Here is a 17,125-nt window from a genome sequence, read left to right as displayed (position 1 = left end):
ATGCTGTTGCCAATGCGCAGTGGGCGTTTTATAGTGATTGCATGAATTATTCAGTTCCAAATGGTTTTTTAGGTTGAAGTTAACAATACTAAATGCTCTATTTCTCAGCAAAACTGGTTGAATTTGACTTCGGACAATACTTTTTGCAACTTTTTTTTTGCTTACTCTTTTGGCACACTTCGTAATAAATCAAAGTAAATTTTTTCAATGTTACACATTTATCGAATAAAAGGAATGGCAATTAAGTAATCTTGCATTTCTTTATACTCGTACTTATATGTATGTACATAGGCATGTATTGATATATGTTTATTGCCTTCATTTATTTCGCATTACCTTTCCCACATTTTACCAGCTCGTGCGTGCACTTGTCATTTGTATCGCCGCTTGAATGGTAGTAGCATAACTAATCAATTTTGCCAGCTACAAATCTGTTCAAACACCTCGTTCACGGCCATGCGCGATCAGTCAATTTGGCCCAATGACCGACAACACCTACCTACCAAGACTGTTGGTCAGTATGGCAAGTACTGCTAAAGTAAAAAGTATAAACAAATTGTGTCTTTCAAATTCGTTCATAGTCTTCTTTCTACTAAACAGGTTTCTGCTTTTCTACTTACTACTTTTGCAATGCTTTCGGATGATCAATCAACCCTCTAAGTCATTAGGCCGCAATCTGCAGTTTCTACTAAGACATCCATAGTCCCCTACACCAAAAAAGAGCGCTCAAAAGGATGGAAAACTTAACCTTGGATGAGGTCGCGGACGGCGTTGCCACAGAAGTAAAGTAGCTGGGAATCATTCTGGACTCCAAACTCCTGTGCAGGATTCATGTAGAGGCTAACGGTATGCAAACGTCTAGCGGGCAAATCCTAAAAATCCGCGCGAAGGATGGATGTACACCATGTACCCTCACCAATATTTAATGTCTGGCGTGTGTTTTCCACTATTTCTGCTCACCAGAGATGATGTCCATGGAGTAGTAATTTTCGAAAGAAAATCTAAAGTTTATACTTACGCGCAGCAGTCCCTACGAGCATACAACCATGGAAGGCAGACAGCTCTAAGACTCCTGAGGGTAGTGGCATAGGTGCATGTGGCCCCAGACTGAAGCTGTGGCTATCCCTGGGAACCTTTTTAAGCAACAACCAAGCGGAAGTCTATGCTATCAGTCTGTGCGCAAAGATTAGCCTTCGCAGGAATTATCGAAGGGGGAGGATCCTACTTTTAAATCATAGTCAAGTGGCACACAAGGGTCTCTCATCATTCGTGGTGAAATCCTCAGTGGTCATCACGTGTGTGGAGAAGCTTAATGCCCAGGCCCAGGAGTACCAGGACACATGGGAGTAGAAGAAAATAACGAAGCCGATCAGTTAAGCAGAATGACTGAGTCCCATCTTTCGGTAGGTCACAAAACGATAAGGGAGGCGATTGGATAGGAAAATACCAAAACTAACTTGACTGCACTGGCGTACCACGACGGATCTTCGTTAAGCTAAAAGCTTACTAGGAGCGTATAATCTAAAATTTTACAGGCTACTCATGGGTATCCCTAAAGAGAAACTAGGAATCATTACAGACATTTTGATGGGTGAAAGCTAAGGGGCCAGTTGCATAAGCTCAAATCATTACAGCTCCTCCTAACTAGAATGTTTGGCTGTTTCAGAGGAGCTTTTTCGTTACCTTCAACACCTTTTCTTTATACTGTGACATAATAGAAGTGAACGGGTTTCTTTCCTTCTTGCCAAATTTTTGCTTTAAAAATATTACAATGGTCTAGTTGCTTAAGGAGCCTTCCGTGGAAATGTTCGACGCATCATCTCCCATTTCCGTACTCTTACGCCAACTATCGAGCTCTATTGTAACTTCCAGAATCCTTTCGAAACTCAGCTGCTGGATCCCATTGTCTATTCATTGTACCACTGTGACCGCACGTCGTGAATCCAAGTTGACCCGAGGCATAAAGTCTCGCGCCATTCGCTGTGTTCTTAGCTACTAGGTCCGCCGATGACTTGTATAATATTGTGGGTGTTCCGCTGTCGGTCTTTTCCTCAAGGCAACCATTATTCCCATTAAGCCTCTACAGTCTTTTTATGCAAGTCGTATTTTTCGTCGCTGTTCTCCACGCTAATACCCTTTACCCTAACAGTTTTACCCTAACAGTAGCCGTATATATCCAATATGAAAGAGTAGGCCAAATAACCCAAGTACAGCCCAATGTCTTCTTACATGTAACTATCAATGCTGCTGAGGTCTTCGCCATCCGCTCCTCCAAATTGAGTTTGCACGAAAGTTCTCTTCCCACTGCAATTCCAATGTATTTTGTGTTTGGCTTCGGTTGTATAGTGATTTATTCTAATTAAGCTCTGAGCTACAATGGAATCCGCGAAAGAGAGTTATAAATCTCTTAGAATTTCTTTTACCCTTTGACATACGCTAGTGGTCTCCAACCTGTGAGTCATCCAATCTTCTTAGAAGGTCTGCCGGATATCCCTTGAATGGAGCACAGAAATACTTAGGACCACAGAGGCTTCATTGAGTTCACATTTTGCAAGTCTAACGGCCCTTTCGTTGCCGTCAAAACCGTAATGACTTAAAAGCCACCACAAGGTAACTTGGTTACGTGTTCCTAGATTTTTCGAATAAACTTTTGCAACTGTCTACTTACCACCGCTTAATCCGCCTTATCACCATTTAATGTGAATTTTTTTTTCGTAATAAATAAAAAAAAAAGAGCGATGGCCGAAAAAATGATTTTGTGAAAATCAGAATATTTGGCTACTTACGGCGCTAGGTTTCAAGCCCAATCAAATTTTTTTAAGAATAACACGAACAGCCGCAACAGGGGCCCTTAAACGAAGGAAACCAAAACAGACCAATTACGAGCACGCAGTGGTCTTGAGGGTAATAAATAGTTGACGGCGTAAAGGTATCAAGGCAGACTTATATGTTGAAAGAGATTTTCTTTCTCATACATTTTTCAAATAGGAAGATTGGGAAGTCGGCCAACTCTCGGTAAGTGTTGACATTTCTATCTTCACCGATGACTCAAGGACGGAAAAAGGAGACGACTCGGGCCTGTACTCCAACGACTTTCAGATACGGCAATCATATCGCCTGCCTGATAACTGCGGTGCCTTTCAGGTGACTTGCGTCATACGTTATAGTAAGTCAATGTACATATGTCAGTGAACGTCACCATATTCCTTGACAGCCAGGAGTTCATCGAAAACATAAAGTTCCAAGGTAGTAAACTCGAAAGTAGTTCGGAAATGTCGGGCATCACTGGCTTCACGGAGGTACGTCAGACCCTCTCTCTTTTGGGCTCCTGGACATAGCAACATGGAAGGGAACGAAATAACTGATGAGATAGCTAGACACAGCTGGGAAATGCATATTAGCGAAGCGGATAACTTGCTACTAGCACAGATTTCTGCTCTACTAAAGAGTTGGAGGTTGGAAAATACAACGCAGCCCTTACTAATAAACTTTTAAGCAATCGGAACGACTGTGGCATCTCAATATTCTACTGGCTGATACCCAATAGGAGTCGTACTGAAGAATTACTGACACTAAACAAATCTGCATCTTTAAGAGCTGTTACCGGCTTCATTGCCGGACACTGTTCCATACCACCAATGCCCCGTATACCGCACAAGCTCCTTCTGCAGAGGAATGGATTCACCACTTCCTATGTCAAATGGCAAGCTGTCCAGCCAAGACATCTCAAGCATATTGGATCATGGTTTTTTAATAGTTTGGGAGAGATAACGGAGCTTCATTCGGGATAGCAGACACTATACTGACAATATAGAAGAATGTGCCTCCTCCTGGCACTCATAGAGTATAGTATGAATCATTCGTAAGCGCCAGAGGCAGAAGAAGAAGGATAACGCAATACGGTCTACTGTACGTACGTTTCTATTTAGTAAAAAAATCGTAAACTAATTGTTTAAAGCTTTTGGAGAAATATCTGATTAACAGCTTAGGAGATAGCACTCGACAATTTAATATCAGCGGTTGCCACTAATTCTTTATTTTTTCATTTATTAGAGTTCCGATAGTTCATACATATGTATGTAATACTTTGCTGCTGCCACTTCATAATAATTTTTCATAGTCAAGTAAACTTTCGGTGAGTAAACTCTACGTCATCAGTAATATAAATGAAGTGAAACTTTTGCCAACGCCAGCAAGGATAATGAAAAAAAAAACAATATAGAAAACAATTATGAAAAAAATGCAACAATATTGCAAATGAAATAAATTTTTTCAACGGCCAGCGCAAGTTTCACAATTTACAAATTGCTTTTAAATGGGCTGTAAAAAAGTTTTAATGAGTTTTCGACGGACGCTGGAGAGCGAGTGGACTTAAACAGCGCTCAACACCTACATATGTATGACATAGATACTCTTGTATGTATTAGTATGCTTAAACAACAACTGAATAAATATGAGAAATTTTAACAAAACAAAACGAGATATGGCGCGGGTATTGCTGCAATACTCATAATATACAATTTCAACAAAGTTTGAAGGAAATTGAACTACAAAATAGAAACCGAATAAAAAGTAAAAGTACAAGTAAAACAAAAAAAATCTAAATAAACATAGGCTCACGCCCTAGTAAAGTAAAAAATCTTGCATATAATTACATACAGACATACATACACCCTCACCCCGCGCATTTGCATTGTGAACTTGCCGAAGTGGAAAGTCATCGAGGCAAGTTAGAAAAACTCCAAGTAAATGGCAACAAACATTACAATGAAAATAAATTTATTGAAACAAACAAAAACAAATGCGCAATAAAAACATAAACAAGAAAGTAAAAAAGTAAAAAAAAATAATAATGAAAATAATAACAACATCATTATCGACTAAATGAAAATGGGTGGCGCAAGTTCGAGTCGAAAAGTTTTCCAATGGGCAACGGGAGAAATTAAGCGTCGCATAATGAAATTGTCACAGCGCACAAAAAAAAAACAGAAAACAAAAACAAGAAGAAACACGAAAAACAAATCGGTAAATGGAATTGCTTGTAAAGTAGCGTAGTGGACCTTAGAGCAGAGGCGTTCACCCTCTACAAAAAAATTGCGCCAAAATATTGCAGTAGGAAATTAATTTAGCCCCCGCCCATTCACTTTCCTTCTTCCCTCAATGCTCAGCATGGAATTTCATATGAAACTGTTTTTGGCTTGCCTTTCTTGCAGAGTTTTTGATTTTTTTTTTTACTTTCTTCTTTCTGAGGAAGTGTCATTTAATGACTTTTGTTGTTGGTGTATTGGCTTGTTTACAAATAATGCAATATTTGATGTAATTTTCTGCAATGGCTGTAGCTAAGAAAGAAAGTGAAATTTGTGATTATTAGATTAGATTAATATTAAGAGGTGGAGCGGGGCACCTTGCTACTGCAACCAGGGGCGATCTATTTGAACAGACCGGCATACATATACAGTCATGTGAAAAATAATAGAGACACGATATTTTGACCAGTTTTATTTATAAAAAATGCAGCCCATTATCTTACCAAAACCATATAAGTGCAAATTTCCAACTTTGTAGAAAAATTTGAAAAATTCAAAAAACTTTACAGCATCAATTTTTTTTTTATTCTTACCAAAAATCTAAGTATGCAGCTTTATATCCCAGCAGGATGTTTCTTGGCGAGAATTTCTGCCGCTCCAATGACCATGGATTGAAGCGGCTCCTTGATGTGATGAGTACGAAAAGATGAAGTCGGTCACACAAAAACTTTAAAGTGACCCAACGTACATTTTCAGGGCGAGGAGCGCCAATCTGATGTCAGAGTGTAGGTAGATTTGTTTGTTTGTCACTTTACTTTCTGAATACTGAATCGTGTTTTGTTAAATTATCATGCACCTCAAATACTAGAAGCGCATTGGTCTGCCTTGGATTCGCCAGTATAACATAAGTGATTATCCTACCTGGGTTGGGGTCGATCATAGTCCAAGTTGGTTCTAAGTAGTAGTGCAAAAAAGTTTTTGTTGTTATTAGTGAAGTTGAAACTCGGAAGGCACAGGTCCACAAATCCGATGAGTATTCCTTTTTATTGTTCTTAACCTTGAAAGTGGGCAGGTAATTGGTATTTTATCCTCCACATTGTTGTCGCGTGAGATAACTCTTGCACTAAACAGTTCATTAAAATGTGCAGACGAAATAGGTCTAAAGTCCTCGAGAGCCGTGGACTTCACATCTCTAAGTGCATAGTGGAGTCCAATAATTCGCTGTATGGAAGAAACATTAATATAATATTGGTATGGAGCAACAAATAGGCAATTGGGGAATCTATTGACCATCATTATATCGATCAAGGTTGCCACGGACAAATTTAATTTCCTACCAAAACAAACCAAAGCCTACCAAAAATTTGTTTAGGTTACGCAGCGTTATGCTATTGTGGGCTCCCAAGTAGTTCAGAAGAGGTTTAGAGCTGTCCACAAGCCTTGATGCCGTTTTAAAAGAGTCTAAGTCCTTTAACCCTGCCTGACTATGCGACATATCATTTATTCTGGCCACATTTGCTCTTCTACGAATACTTATGCCGGGAATATCGTTGGGTATGTGCCCATTGGCAGACTTGGTTGAAATATGGTCCAAGAACGCCTCCAAATTACCTACGCCGTCCATATTCGATCTTTCGGTATACCATACTTAGGACCCTTTGTCAATCATAGTTATTATCGCTTTTAAGCAGTCACTTTCAAGAATTCTGACCTTGTACGGTTTGTAAAAGGATAACTCGGGGATGATCCAGGAATGACTTGAGAACCTCCGAGCGAACCCAAGATCTCCAACAGGTGCGCATAGCTCCTGTTATGGTAACGCGGACCAGTCGGTGCAGTTGCTAAATGTGGCACCGCGTAACGAGTTTTACTACCTTATTTAAGGACAAATACGTTAGTTTGGGTGTTTTACCACGAAGTCTCTGACAGGCATTCAACGCACTTGTAGCCATGATTGTAACATTCGAGAGATGCGAGTTCCAACTGAACCTTTTGTTCAGAGCTATCCCTATATACTTCGCCTCTTATGAGAACTCAGGTTCTGTCCCAGCGAAGGTGGATCTAGTAAAGTTGACTTTCCTTCTTTTGGTAAATGGGACAATGGTGGACTTCAGTAGGTTTATTGACAAGCCGTTTTCAAGGTTGCTAAAACGTTTTGAGATACATATTTTCTATTCTTCGCAAATAACTATTTTCATCGTGACTGTTTTAGGGCCAAAGTCTGTTAAATCGATAGTGCTACAAGGCTACCAGTATATAAAGAACAAATCTCGTTTGTTTCACAGAATTTAAAGGAAAGCTTTTAGTGAATAAGATTTAAAACTAAACTCTTCACTTGTCCTGCATCAAGTTGGAATCTCCCACTGCCAAATATCTAAGTAAGCCAAGCCACAAATAATATAAAAATACATATAGCCAAAAGTGACTTATATTGTATGCCGTTAGTAGTGTACAAAAATAATAAAAACCAATTGTGTTTTACTAACACAATTCGTAGATGTTTTGACCCTGTAGGAAAAAAATTGTTTACCAACATTACTTTTGGTAGGACCCAGGTGCAAGTCCACATCCAAAAATGATTTTGTTAGCAGCGGTTGGCCCTTGGAATTCATTGTCAAACCTCCGACTGTACTTCTGCCATGAGAGAGCTACTAAAAAAAACATCTCTATAAATATGTCGGCCAAACACTTTCTTGTTCTTTTAAATTTCAGTACAAATGATATCAGTAAGTACTTTTACGTCACTAAGTTGATCCAAATTCTTGCTGGGTCCCAACATTTGCCAACGCTCTACATACATTGCAATCGAATGCGAGTACCCAATTCTCTCATCAAATTAAATCAAGCCAAGTAATGGAATCGACGTTATGTTCCCGCATGAACAATAAAACAAAACTAGATGCATTTATGGCGGAGTCAAAGACAAAGAATTGCTTGCTGTCTTATAATCTATGTACGTACATTCCTACATTTATACACATTGGATATGTAAGAAACACCTACATATAAACACACACACTGTAAAAGGATACACCCACACATACTGATGTTTTCCATTACGACTTAAGTGTGTATATATGTATGTATGTATGTGTATATATGTATGTATGTATGTGTGGGCCATAGTTAATTGCCTGGTACGGGGAAAGTTCAAATCGAGATAAATGAATCAAGAGATTGGTTATCTTAACTATAGATAAGAAATTACGGAAAAGCTTTAAAAAATGTATATTTGACACGTAAAGTTGAAAGGGACCTACGGTCAGAAAAAATCGGTTTTCACTTTTTCATCGACTCTTATAGTAAACGGGCCGCTCTTTCCAATGCAATAAACCGCAGCTTTCTAGCTGCATTAGTTTTTTCACAATTTCACAAAGTTAGGTACTTTCACAAAAAAAAAAAACTACAAAAAAAATCAAATCTGACAAACTATTCTGAAATTAATTTAATTCCCTTGAAACTCGTTACTCGGGGGTTTTCGGGGTCGCTGATTACGAATCCGATGTTAGTTTTTCAAAGTTCGGTGTCAACGATATTTTTGAGTTTCACATGAATCCGAACAAATTTTAATTTTTTTCCGCCATATTGGATCCGCCATTTTGAATTTTTAAAAACGACCATCGGATTCGTAATCAGCGACACCAAAAACCCCCGAGTAACGAGTTTCAATCCATTAAAGCGTTCAGAAGCATCAAAATCAACTTGGTAAACTTCAAAGTCGTTTTTCTCGAAATCATTTTTTCTGAGCGTAGGTCCCTTTTAACTTTACGTGTCACATATACATATATGTATAACGCGTTGGTATTCATTTGTAATAACTTTGAATCGGTTCTTAAGGTTTCGTAATGTTTTAATATTAAGATTACCATAAAGATTAAGATTAGGATCAATATCAAGATTTAGATTAAGATTAAAATTAAGATTAAGATAAAAATTAGGATTAAGATTAAGATTTCTGTTGAGGTTGCGGCTAAGACTGAGATTAAGATTAAAATCAAGATTAAGATTTAGATTGGGATTACGATTAAAATCAATATTAAGATTAAAATTAAGGCCGCGATTAAGATTAGAAGATCAAGATCAAGATTAAGATTTAAATTTGTACTAAGATTAGGATTAAAGTTAACGTTAAGACAAAGATTGAGAACTAAGATTAAGATTAGGATTAGGATCAAGATCAAGATTTGGATGAAGATTAAGATTAAGATTAAATTTTAGATTATGATTAAATTTTAAATTAAGATTGTGATTAAAAGTTAGATGAAGATTAAGATTAAAATTAGGATTGACATGGCCAAGTCGCTGTATTTTAATTCTCTGCACAATGTCCATGTTGCTCTAAAACTATACAGCTCATCGTTCCATCGTCTGCGGTACCGTCGCAAAGCCCCGTAAATCTTCCGCAAAATACTACACTCAGATACTGTTAACCGTAAAAACGCATTCGTTTCCTGCCTAGCAGAAAAAAAGTTTCAGATGCCTTGCACTAAATTGCTGCCAGCCAATATTATTTATTGTTTGACTACAAAGTCATAAAACTTTCATTGATTTTGCAATTGTGAGTTGCCAAGTGTTTCTGTAGTAAAATATAAAAAAATTTAATTAAGTGCTTAGAAGCGTTAACTGTGTTTTCTTAATTTTTCTTTGACATCTAAATTTTTTATGTGCCAAATATCCCAGTAGAAAAACCATACGCATGTTAGCTTGTTGTTTAGAATAAAAAAATGGCAGAAAATTCCAAAAAAATGGCAATAATTTCCAACTTTTTGACTTTTGAATTTCCTCTTGAATTAACAGTTTTCCCAAAAAAGTTTGAGGAGCCGAAACCCAAAGTATATGTATATTCATACATATGTACGATTTTGTATATGTATATATATATATATATGTATATATATTTTAAAATCCACTCTTATCTCCAACGAACTTAATACAGATACTTGAAATGCTCTTATAAAGTAATTATCTTGGTATACACTTAATTATTCTGTCATACGATTTTCGCCAAGGAACATGCAAGATTGTACAAACAAATCTACATATAAACACACATATGCATATACCCTACAGGGAAACCGCGAAGTAGTGAATCAAATTTCTAGTTCCGTACTATGTAGATCTTTATCGCCGAAAACGATAACCAGATCCCCACCAGTTCAAAATCAGCGAAATGTGGTACTTTGGAAAAACTATTTTATTTCACTTTTTTCATTAGAAATCTATTAGTATCTAAAGTCTTAAACCACGGTGGAGAGAATACAGAAGGTGGCGCCGATGGCAATACCGCTAATCGGCTGTCAGTGAATTTGACAGAATCAGCTGTTTTGCTGACGTCACAGTCGAGATGACAGCAGTAGTGATGTGCTGAGTCAATACTTTTAAGTATCCAATACTCTCGATATTCGGTACCGAAACATTTAGGTTTCGAATAAAAGCGCACTTAGGCCAAAAATATGGAAAAAACGGTTCAGAGGAGACTCGCCTATCAAAACCCGAATGTAGGAGCCAATAGAGCTTTTAATACTGATTCAAATGAAAGATGTATATATGTCTGTTCGAGGCTATAATACAGAGAAACTCTTACTTGTTTGAAGCATTTTTGTTCCAGCTGAATCGGACGATATCATTTTTGTAGGCAGACTCTGTAACCAGTTAGCGACAGATTCTGTAACCAATTAGCGACAATTTTCGAATCGGTATCGGTTTTCTTGACGTATGATATGAAATATTTTTACGTCAACAAGTGCGCGAAACTTGTCGCTAACCGGAAAACATATGCAGCGGGGGGCAATTGACACTTCCTAGAACATCGCCGTGTTATATTCTCCAATTGTTTGCATGCAACAGATATTTATCGCGAACCAGTACTGGGTCTAAATGTACTGGAAGCGCACCAGTTCAGAGCTAGAGATTTTCTCCACAGGGTAACTTCTGTAACACACTCACCTTTGCCGAGTCGGGTAACTGCTGGGAAACGCTTGAGCAGTAAATTTTTATATCGAAACCAATCAAAGGCTTATTGCTCCCACATTCATCTTTGACAGTCGCACTTCAACGTTGCCAACATGTACATACAAAAACAATACAAACTAAACTAGCCACTAAATGAAATATTAACCAACACACATGGCTACAGCGCCTTAAAGTATATAATAAGAACAAACAAAAACAAAAACTATATAAAACAATGCGAAAGCGTAGCGAAATTATTGCCAACAGTTAATCTTCTGACAACAGCAAAAGACGAATCAACGAAGCAAGCGACGTAACGACAAGCGCGCTAGCAGTGCAGGCTAGCCGGGCATTTATTGTGCAACCACGAAAACAACAACAATAAAATGAAAATAAAAACAGTAGTTGGGTAATAGTAATGTTCGCACATTACCACAAAAGTTGCAACGTGACGCCGACCACCACAGCTGACTGCTGAAGTATCAAAGCACAAAGTTGAGTGTGAAAGAACCCACAACGGATAGCAAGGAGTAAAATGAGACATTTCGTTATGTCCTGGCGCGCACATACACAGCAACTTATTCGAATAGTAAATAGTAGGTATTTCCACTATTTGAAGTTGCACTCCCACAAAGTGTGATAGTACTCTTGCTAGGTTTTCCTTTTTTGTAGTTGTTGTAGCGTTGGCGAATATGTTTCTGTTTCCGACTTTTAATTTATGTTTCAATTCCAATTAGCTAAGAAAGCGCATTTTATAGCCTTGGTCGTTACGGTGGCGCGGTCATCAACGCGAACGTTGCGATAGTTGAAAATTAGTGTAGTGTACGGCAATGCAATGAAGCGAAAGCAAGGTGCAAGTGACGAAGATAAAGAGTCGGAAATCGCGGTGAGACAGGAAGCGTCAGTGTTTAGGTGCATATTGTAGAGTCTACTTGTTTCTGAGGACTGACTAGTGTCTTTATAGCGATATTAGAACCATAAATGGTTTGTATAGTTTCTTGAAAATAAAGATTGTAGACGGATCTGAAATATTGAGGTTATCCAACAAATCCGCATGTTATTTTGAAGCAAAACTAATTCAATTAAATCTAGGTGAGGTATAAGATGATACTTTCAGCATCCACGAAGTACTTACAGACGTAGTACTGGCACACCCTTGGCAGATTCAGCCGACGAGGATAACTTGCTGGGGCTCTCGAGGAGGCGGATATACCCTCTATGGGCCAACGGCTTAAGTTATCAAGCCGCTTACGGCCACCAGTAGGGCGCCTAAAATTCAGATAGTTGCTCCATTATCAAGATAAGTGGATGAAGTTGACAACGTTCTGACAAGTACCATGCCACGGACCTCGATACTGCTGTATGGCTTTTCTATATGGAAAGCCAGAACTGTAATGATCCGGCACCTGCAAGTTTACGTAAACATTCCACTTAGGATGATACTCCAATTTTTTAGCCTAAAACCCCAAATGAGCAGTTTCTCAGAAAAGCTAACATTGAGCCCTTTGACATCTGGATTCATAGACAAAATGAAAGTGGAATTGGCCACACTTTGCACAAAGAAGGTCACAGTATTAGAAAAATTGCCTTAGAATAAAATTCCCTAATCGGCAGAGGCAGACCTGCCGGCAGCCCACGCGAATCGTGGAAAAGAACAGTCGATGGAGAGGCAAAGTAACGCGGGTTAAGCTGTAAGGAGCGCAAAGCGATTGCCAGAAACAAAATAACTACACTGTATGCAAAAATAGAGAGCAGTTCGTTTAAAATACGTTCCATTTTATGCAAATGTATGCCTGTATACATAACTGGAATGTTTCAGTAAAATAAAGCCAGAGAAAATCCTACTCACGGGCTTTATTTCCTTTTTTATGAAATAAATCAAGCGAGCGTTATTTCCTTTTCTTTGCGAAATAAATCCCGCGGCCATTGTTGCTCTTTCGCAATGGAAATAACGCCCGCGGGCATTATTTCTCTTTTTTTTTGCAAATAAAGCCCATGGGCGTTATTTCCGCAAGCCTTATTGCACTCCACCGTAGATTCCCTATGTCACGCTTGCAGTTACACAAATCGAAGAAGGATACTACTACTACTACTAGAAAGTACTAAAAATTACTAAATTAGCGGCTGCATTAGCGGCTTTAAAACTTTATCAAATGTGATAATGTCACTCCCCATAAAGTTCTATCGTATGATTGAAACGCTGGCTTCAGACGATCGCTAGAATTTTCAGTTTCTTTCTGTTGACCTCTATGTACTTTTTCTTTTTCCTCTTTTTTTGCGCTGTGCCCGTCTAAACCATTTCTTAGACAAACTAGATGAGTTTCAAAGCGAACTGGTAACTATTCATCTGCTGGGAACTAGTATACTTTTCTGCTGGGTGTGCTAGTAGGCTAAGAAGGACTTCAACATCTTCTTGTTTATAATTGACTTTTCTACTTTTATTCATTCACACACTAAACTTCATTTGTAATTGGATACAATAATAATACGAAAAAGAACAATAGAAGCAAAACGAAAAGTTGGGCGATAATCAAGAGGGAGATGTGTGAGGAGGACCCAGTGAAGCAACTAGAAACAATAATGGTTTGGAAATTACATACATAGTTATGTATGTATACGTTCGCATACCCTATATATTAGCTTCTCAACTTTACATATAAGTATTTGTAAACTGGATAGATAGAGAAATATCGAGCTATCTTAAAAAAAGTTAAAATTAGAGGTCAGGTTTTTTTAAACGGACGGGGTTCACACTTCATGTGTTTTATGATTTGTTTGAAATTTTTTGGGTTGATGCATAAACATAAATAATAAATAAATATGAAATTTGAGCTTGTTTAACACATTTTTAAAAACTTTACAGCACAAAAACAAAAACAAATCGATTTAAAACTTTTCCAAATGTCTCGTGAACGGGGCGAGGAAAAAATTTGAAAAAGTCACACATACGCACCTCAAAATTCTCGATGAAAAGAAATATCTTTAAACTTTTTTTCTTGAACAATTTTTCATAAACATACAAATTTTTTGATAAAAAAATTAGTTTTTGAAAATATGAGTTGAAGTTATTTGAGTTATGAATTTTTTTTACACCGAAGTTGAGTACATTACAAGTTTAAAAACTTTTTGATTTTTTTAGTATGCAGTTTTTTAGCCCATTAAATTGTAGCACAATAAAGTGCAAGTTTTAATAGATGGCAAAACTGGTGTTAATTTTCTTTGAAAACGCTTTTGCGCATTTTCTTCCATAAGAAAAAAGTGCAAAAAGCCGTCAGCATAAAAAATGTTAAAAATGAACGCAATTTTGCGGTAGCTTAAAACCTTGTTGTACTAATGGGCTACAAGACTGCATACTCAAAAAAATTCTAAAAAAATACAAAAATTTGTAAATTTGTATTGTACTCATTTTACTCAACTTCGGTGTAAAAAAAATTCATAACTCAAATTATTGTAGAGTGCTAATACTATATTTAAATATTGCGCAATACTCAGAGCTTCCATTGCGATTTTTTTCAATTTTTTTTTGAGATGGCATAGTTTCAAAAACAATTTTTTTTTTCAAAAAATGTTGTATGTATAGGACAAAAAATTGTTTTAAATATTTATTTCCATAGAGAATTTTTATGTGTGCATGTGTGATTTTTTTTAATTTTTTCCTTGCTGCGTTCTCGAGATATTTGGAAAACTATTAAATCGATTTGTTTTTGTTGCTGTGCTGTAAAGTTTATAAAAATGTATTTATCAAGTTCAAATTTCATATTTATTTATTATTTATGTTTAAGCATCAACCCTAAAAATTTTAAACAAATCAAACACATAATGTGTGAACCCGTGTTGGTATGGAACGCCCCATATACGAGTATAATAAAACTATTGCGGTTTTATTGCAATCGGTTTAAGAAGGCTTATAGCCGACAAAATTTTTGAGGATGGTTGCCAACTGTTTGAAAAATTTTGTTTAATTTAATTGATAAGATAAATTAAATATTACATTATGGGTACCAAACAAAAAAATTTTAAGTAAGCCAGGAGGAGGGTTGCAATCTGTTTTAACATTTTTAATCAATTATATAAATAGGCAATCATGTTTCCTTTACACCCCTTTTACGGCTAAACTGTACTTCTAAGGTATAAACAATTATATATCATTAGAAAGGTATTTTGATGCTGATGTGCAGGCAATTTTTTTAAAATTTCAAATTAGTTTAAAATAGAGCGAAAAAATCAATTCAAAAGTCACACCAATACCAATGCCATACATGTACATGGTTGGGGCGGAAATGCCTCCTAAATGTATGCTTTAATATTGATAGTGAATTAAAGAAACGTGCTAAGCAGCAGTTTAGGAATAAGATGTATGTATGTATGTACATGAATAGATTAGACTCAAAAAAGGAAGAAGGTAAAGTTGAGTATGGAGAAGAAGAAAGGGATAAATACAGAAATTAAAATAAAAGTAAAGAAACCTAAACATAAAGACAAAGAGGAAGGAAAATTTAAATACCTAACCTAATAACAATGGTGGGGGTGAATATGTAAATGAAGAAAATAATGGACATATTTAGATCAGGATAAAGGAAAGGATAAAGATGAAGAAGAAGATGAAGACCAAGACGAGGAAGAAGATGAAGATGAATATGAAGATAAGGATAAAGATAACTTATCTTAACTTAACCCCTTAACTTAACTTAACTCACCTCAACTCACCTCACCTCCGCTTAAAAACTTACTCCACCTGAGTTCGCTACACATTAATTCACCACACCTTAACTCCCCACACCTAAATCCACCACTACTTCACTCCCCACACCTAAATTCACCACACCTTAATTCACCACACCTAAATCCACCACACTTTAACTCACCGCACCCCAACTTTCTCACCACATCTTAACTCACCACACCTTAATCTACCACACCTTAATTCACCACACCCCAACTTTCTCACCACACCTTAACTCACCACACCTTAATTCACCACACCACAGCTCACCACAACTAAATTCACCACACCTCTTAAGACCACCACACCTGAATTCATAACACCGTAACTCCCACACCCAATTCCACCACACTGCAACTCACCACACCCAATTTCAACACATGACATGATATCACTAAAGAAACAATATAAAGAAAAAGAGGAAGCAAAATTTAACTACCTAACCTAATAACAATGGTGGGGGTAAATACGTAAATGGAGAAAAGAATGAAGATATAGATCAGGATAAAGGAAAAGATAAATATGAAGACGAAGGTGAATATGAAGATGAAGATGAAACTGAAGATGAACATGCACATGAACATGAACATGAACACGAACATGAACACGAACATGAACACGAACATGAACACGAACATGAACATGAACATGAACATGAACCTGAACATGAACATGAACATGAACATGAACATGAACATGAACACGAACATGCACATGAACATGCATATGAACATGCACATGAACATGCACATGAACATGCACTTGAACATGAACATAAACATGAACATGAACACGAACATGAACACGAACATGAACATGCACATGAACATGCACACGAACATGCACATGAACATGAACATGAACATGAACACGAACATGAACATGAACATGAACATGAACATGAACATGCACATGCACATGAACATGCACATGAACATGAACATGAACACGAACATGAACACGAACATGAACATGAACATGCACATGCACATGAACATGAACACGAACATGAACACGAACATGAACATGAACATGAACATGAACATGCACATGAACATGAACATGAACATGAACATGAACACGAACATGAACAGGAACATGAACATGAACACGAACATGAACATGCACATGAACATGCACGTGAACATGCACACGAACATGAACATGAACATGCACATGAACATGCACATGAACATGCACACGAACAGGAACATGAACATGAACAAGCACACGAACATGAACATGAACATGCACATGAACACGCACATGAACATGCACATGAACATGAACATGAACATGAACATGCACATGAACATGAACATGAACATGAACATGCACATGAACATGCACATGAACATGCACATGCACATGAACATGCACATGAACATGCACATGAACATGCACATGCACATGAACATGAACA

This window comes from Rhagoletis pomonella, unplaced genomic scaffold, assembly GCF_013731165.1.
Source record: "Rhagoletis pomonella isolate Grant_MI unplaced genomic scaffold, Rhpom_1.0 Rhpom_scaffold_00011, whole genome shotgun sequence".
Lineage (NCBI taxonomy): Eukaryota > Metazoa > Arthropoda > Insecta > Diptera > Tephritidae > Rhagoletis > Rhagoletis pomonella.
The sequence above is the reverse complement of the archived record's forward strand: the minus strand, read 5'-3'. Positions refer to the sequence as shown.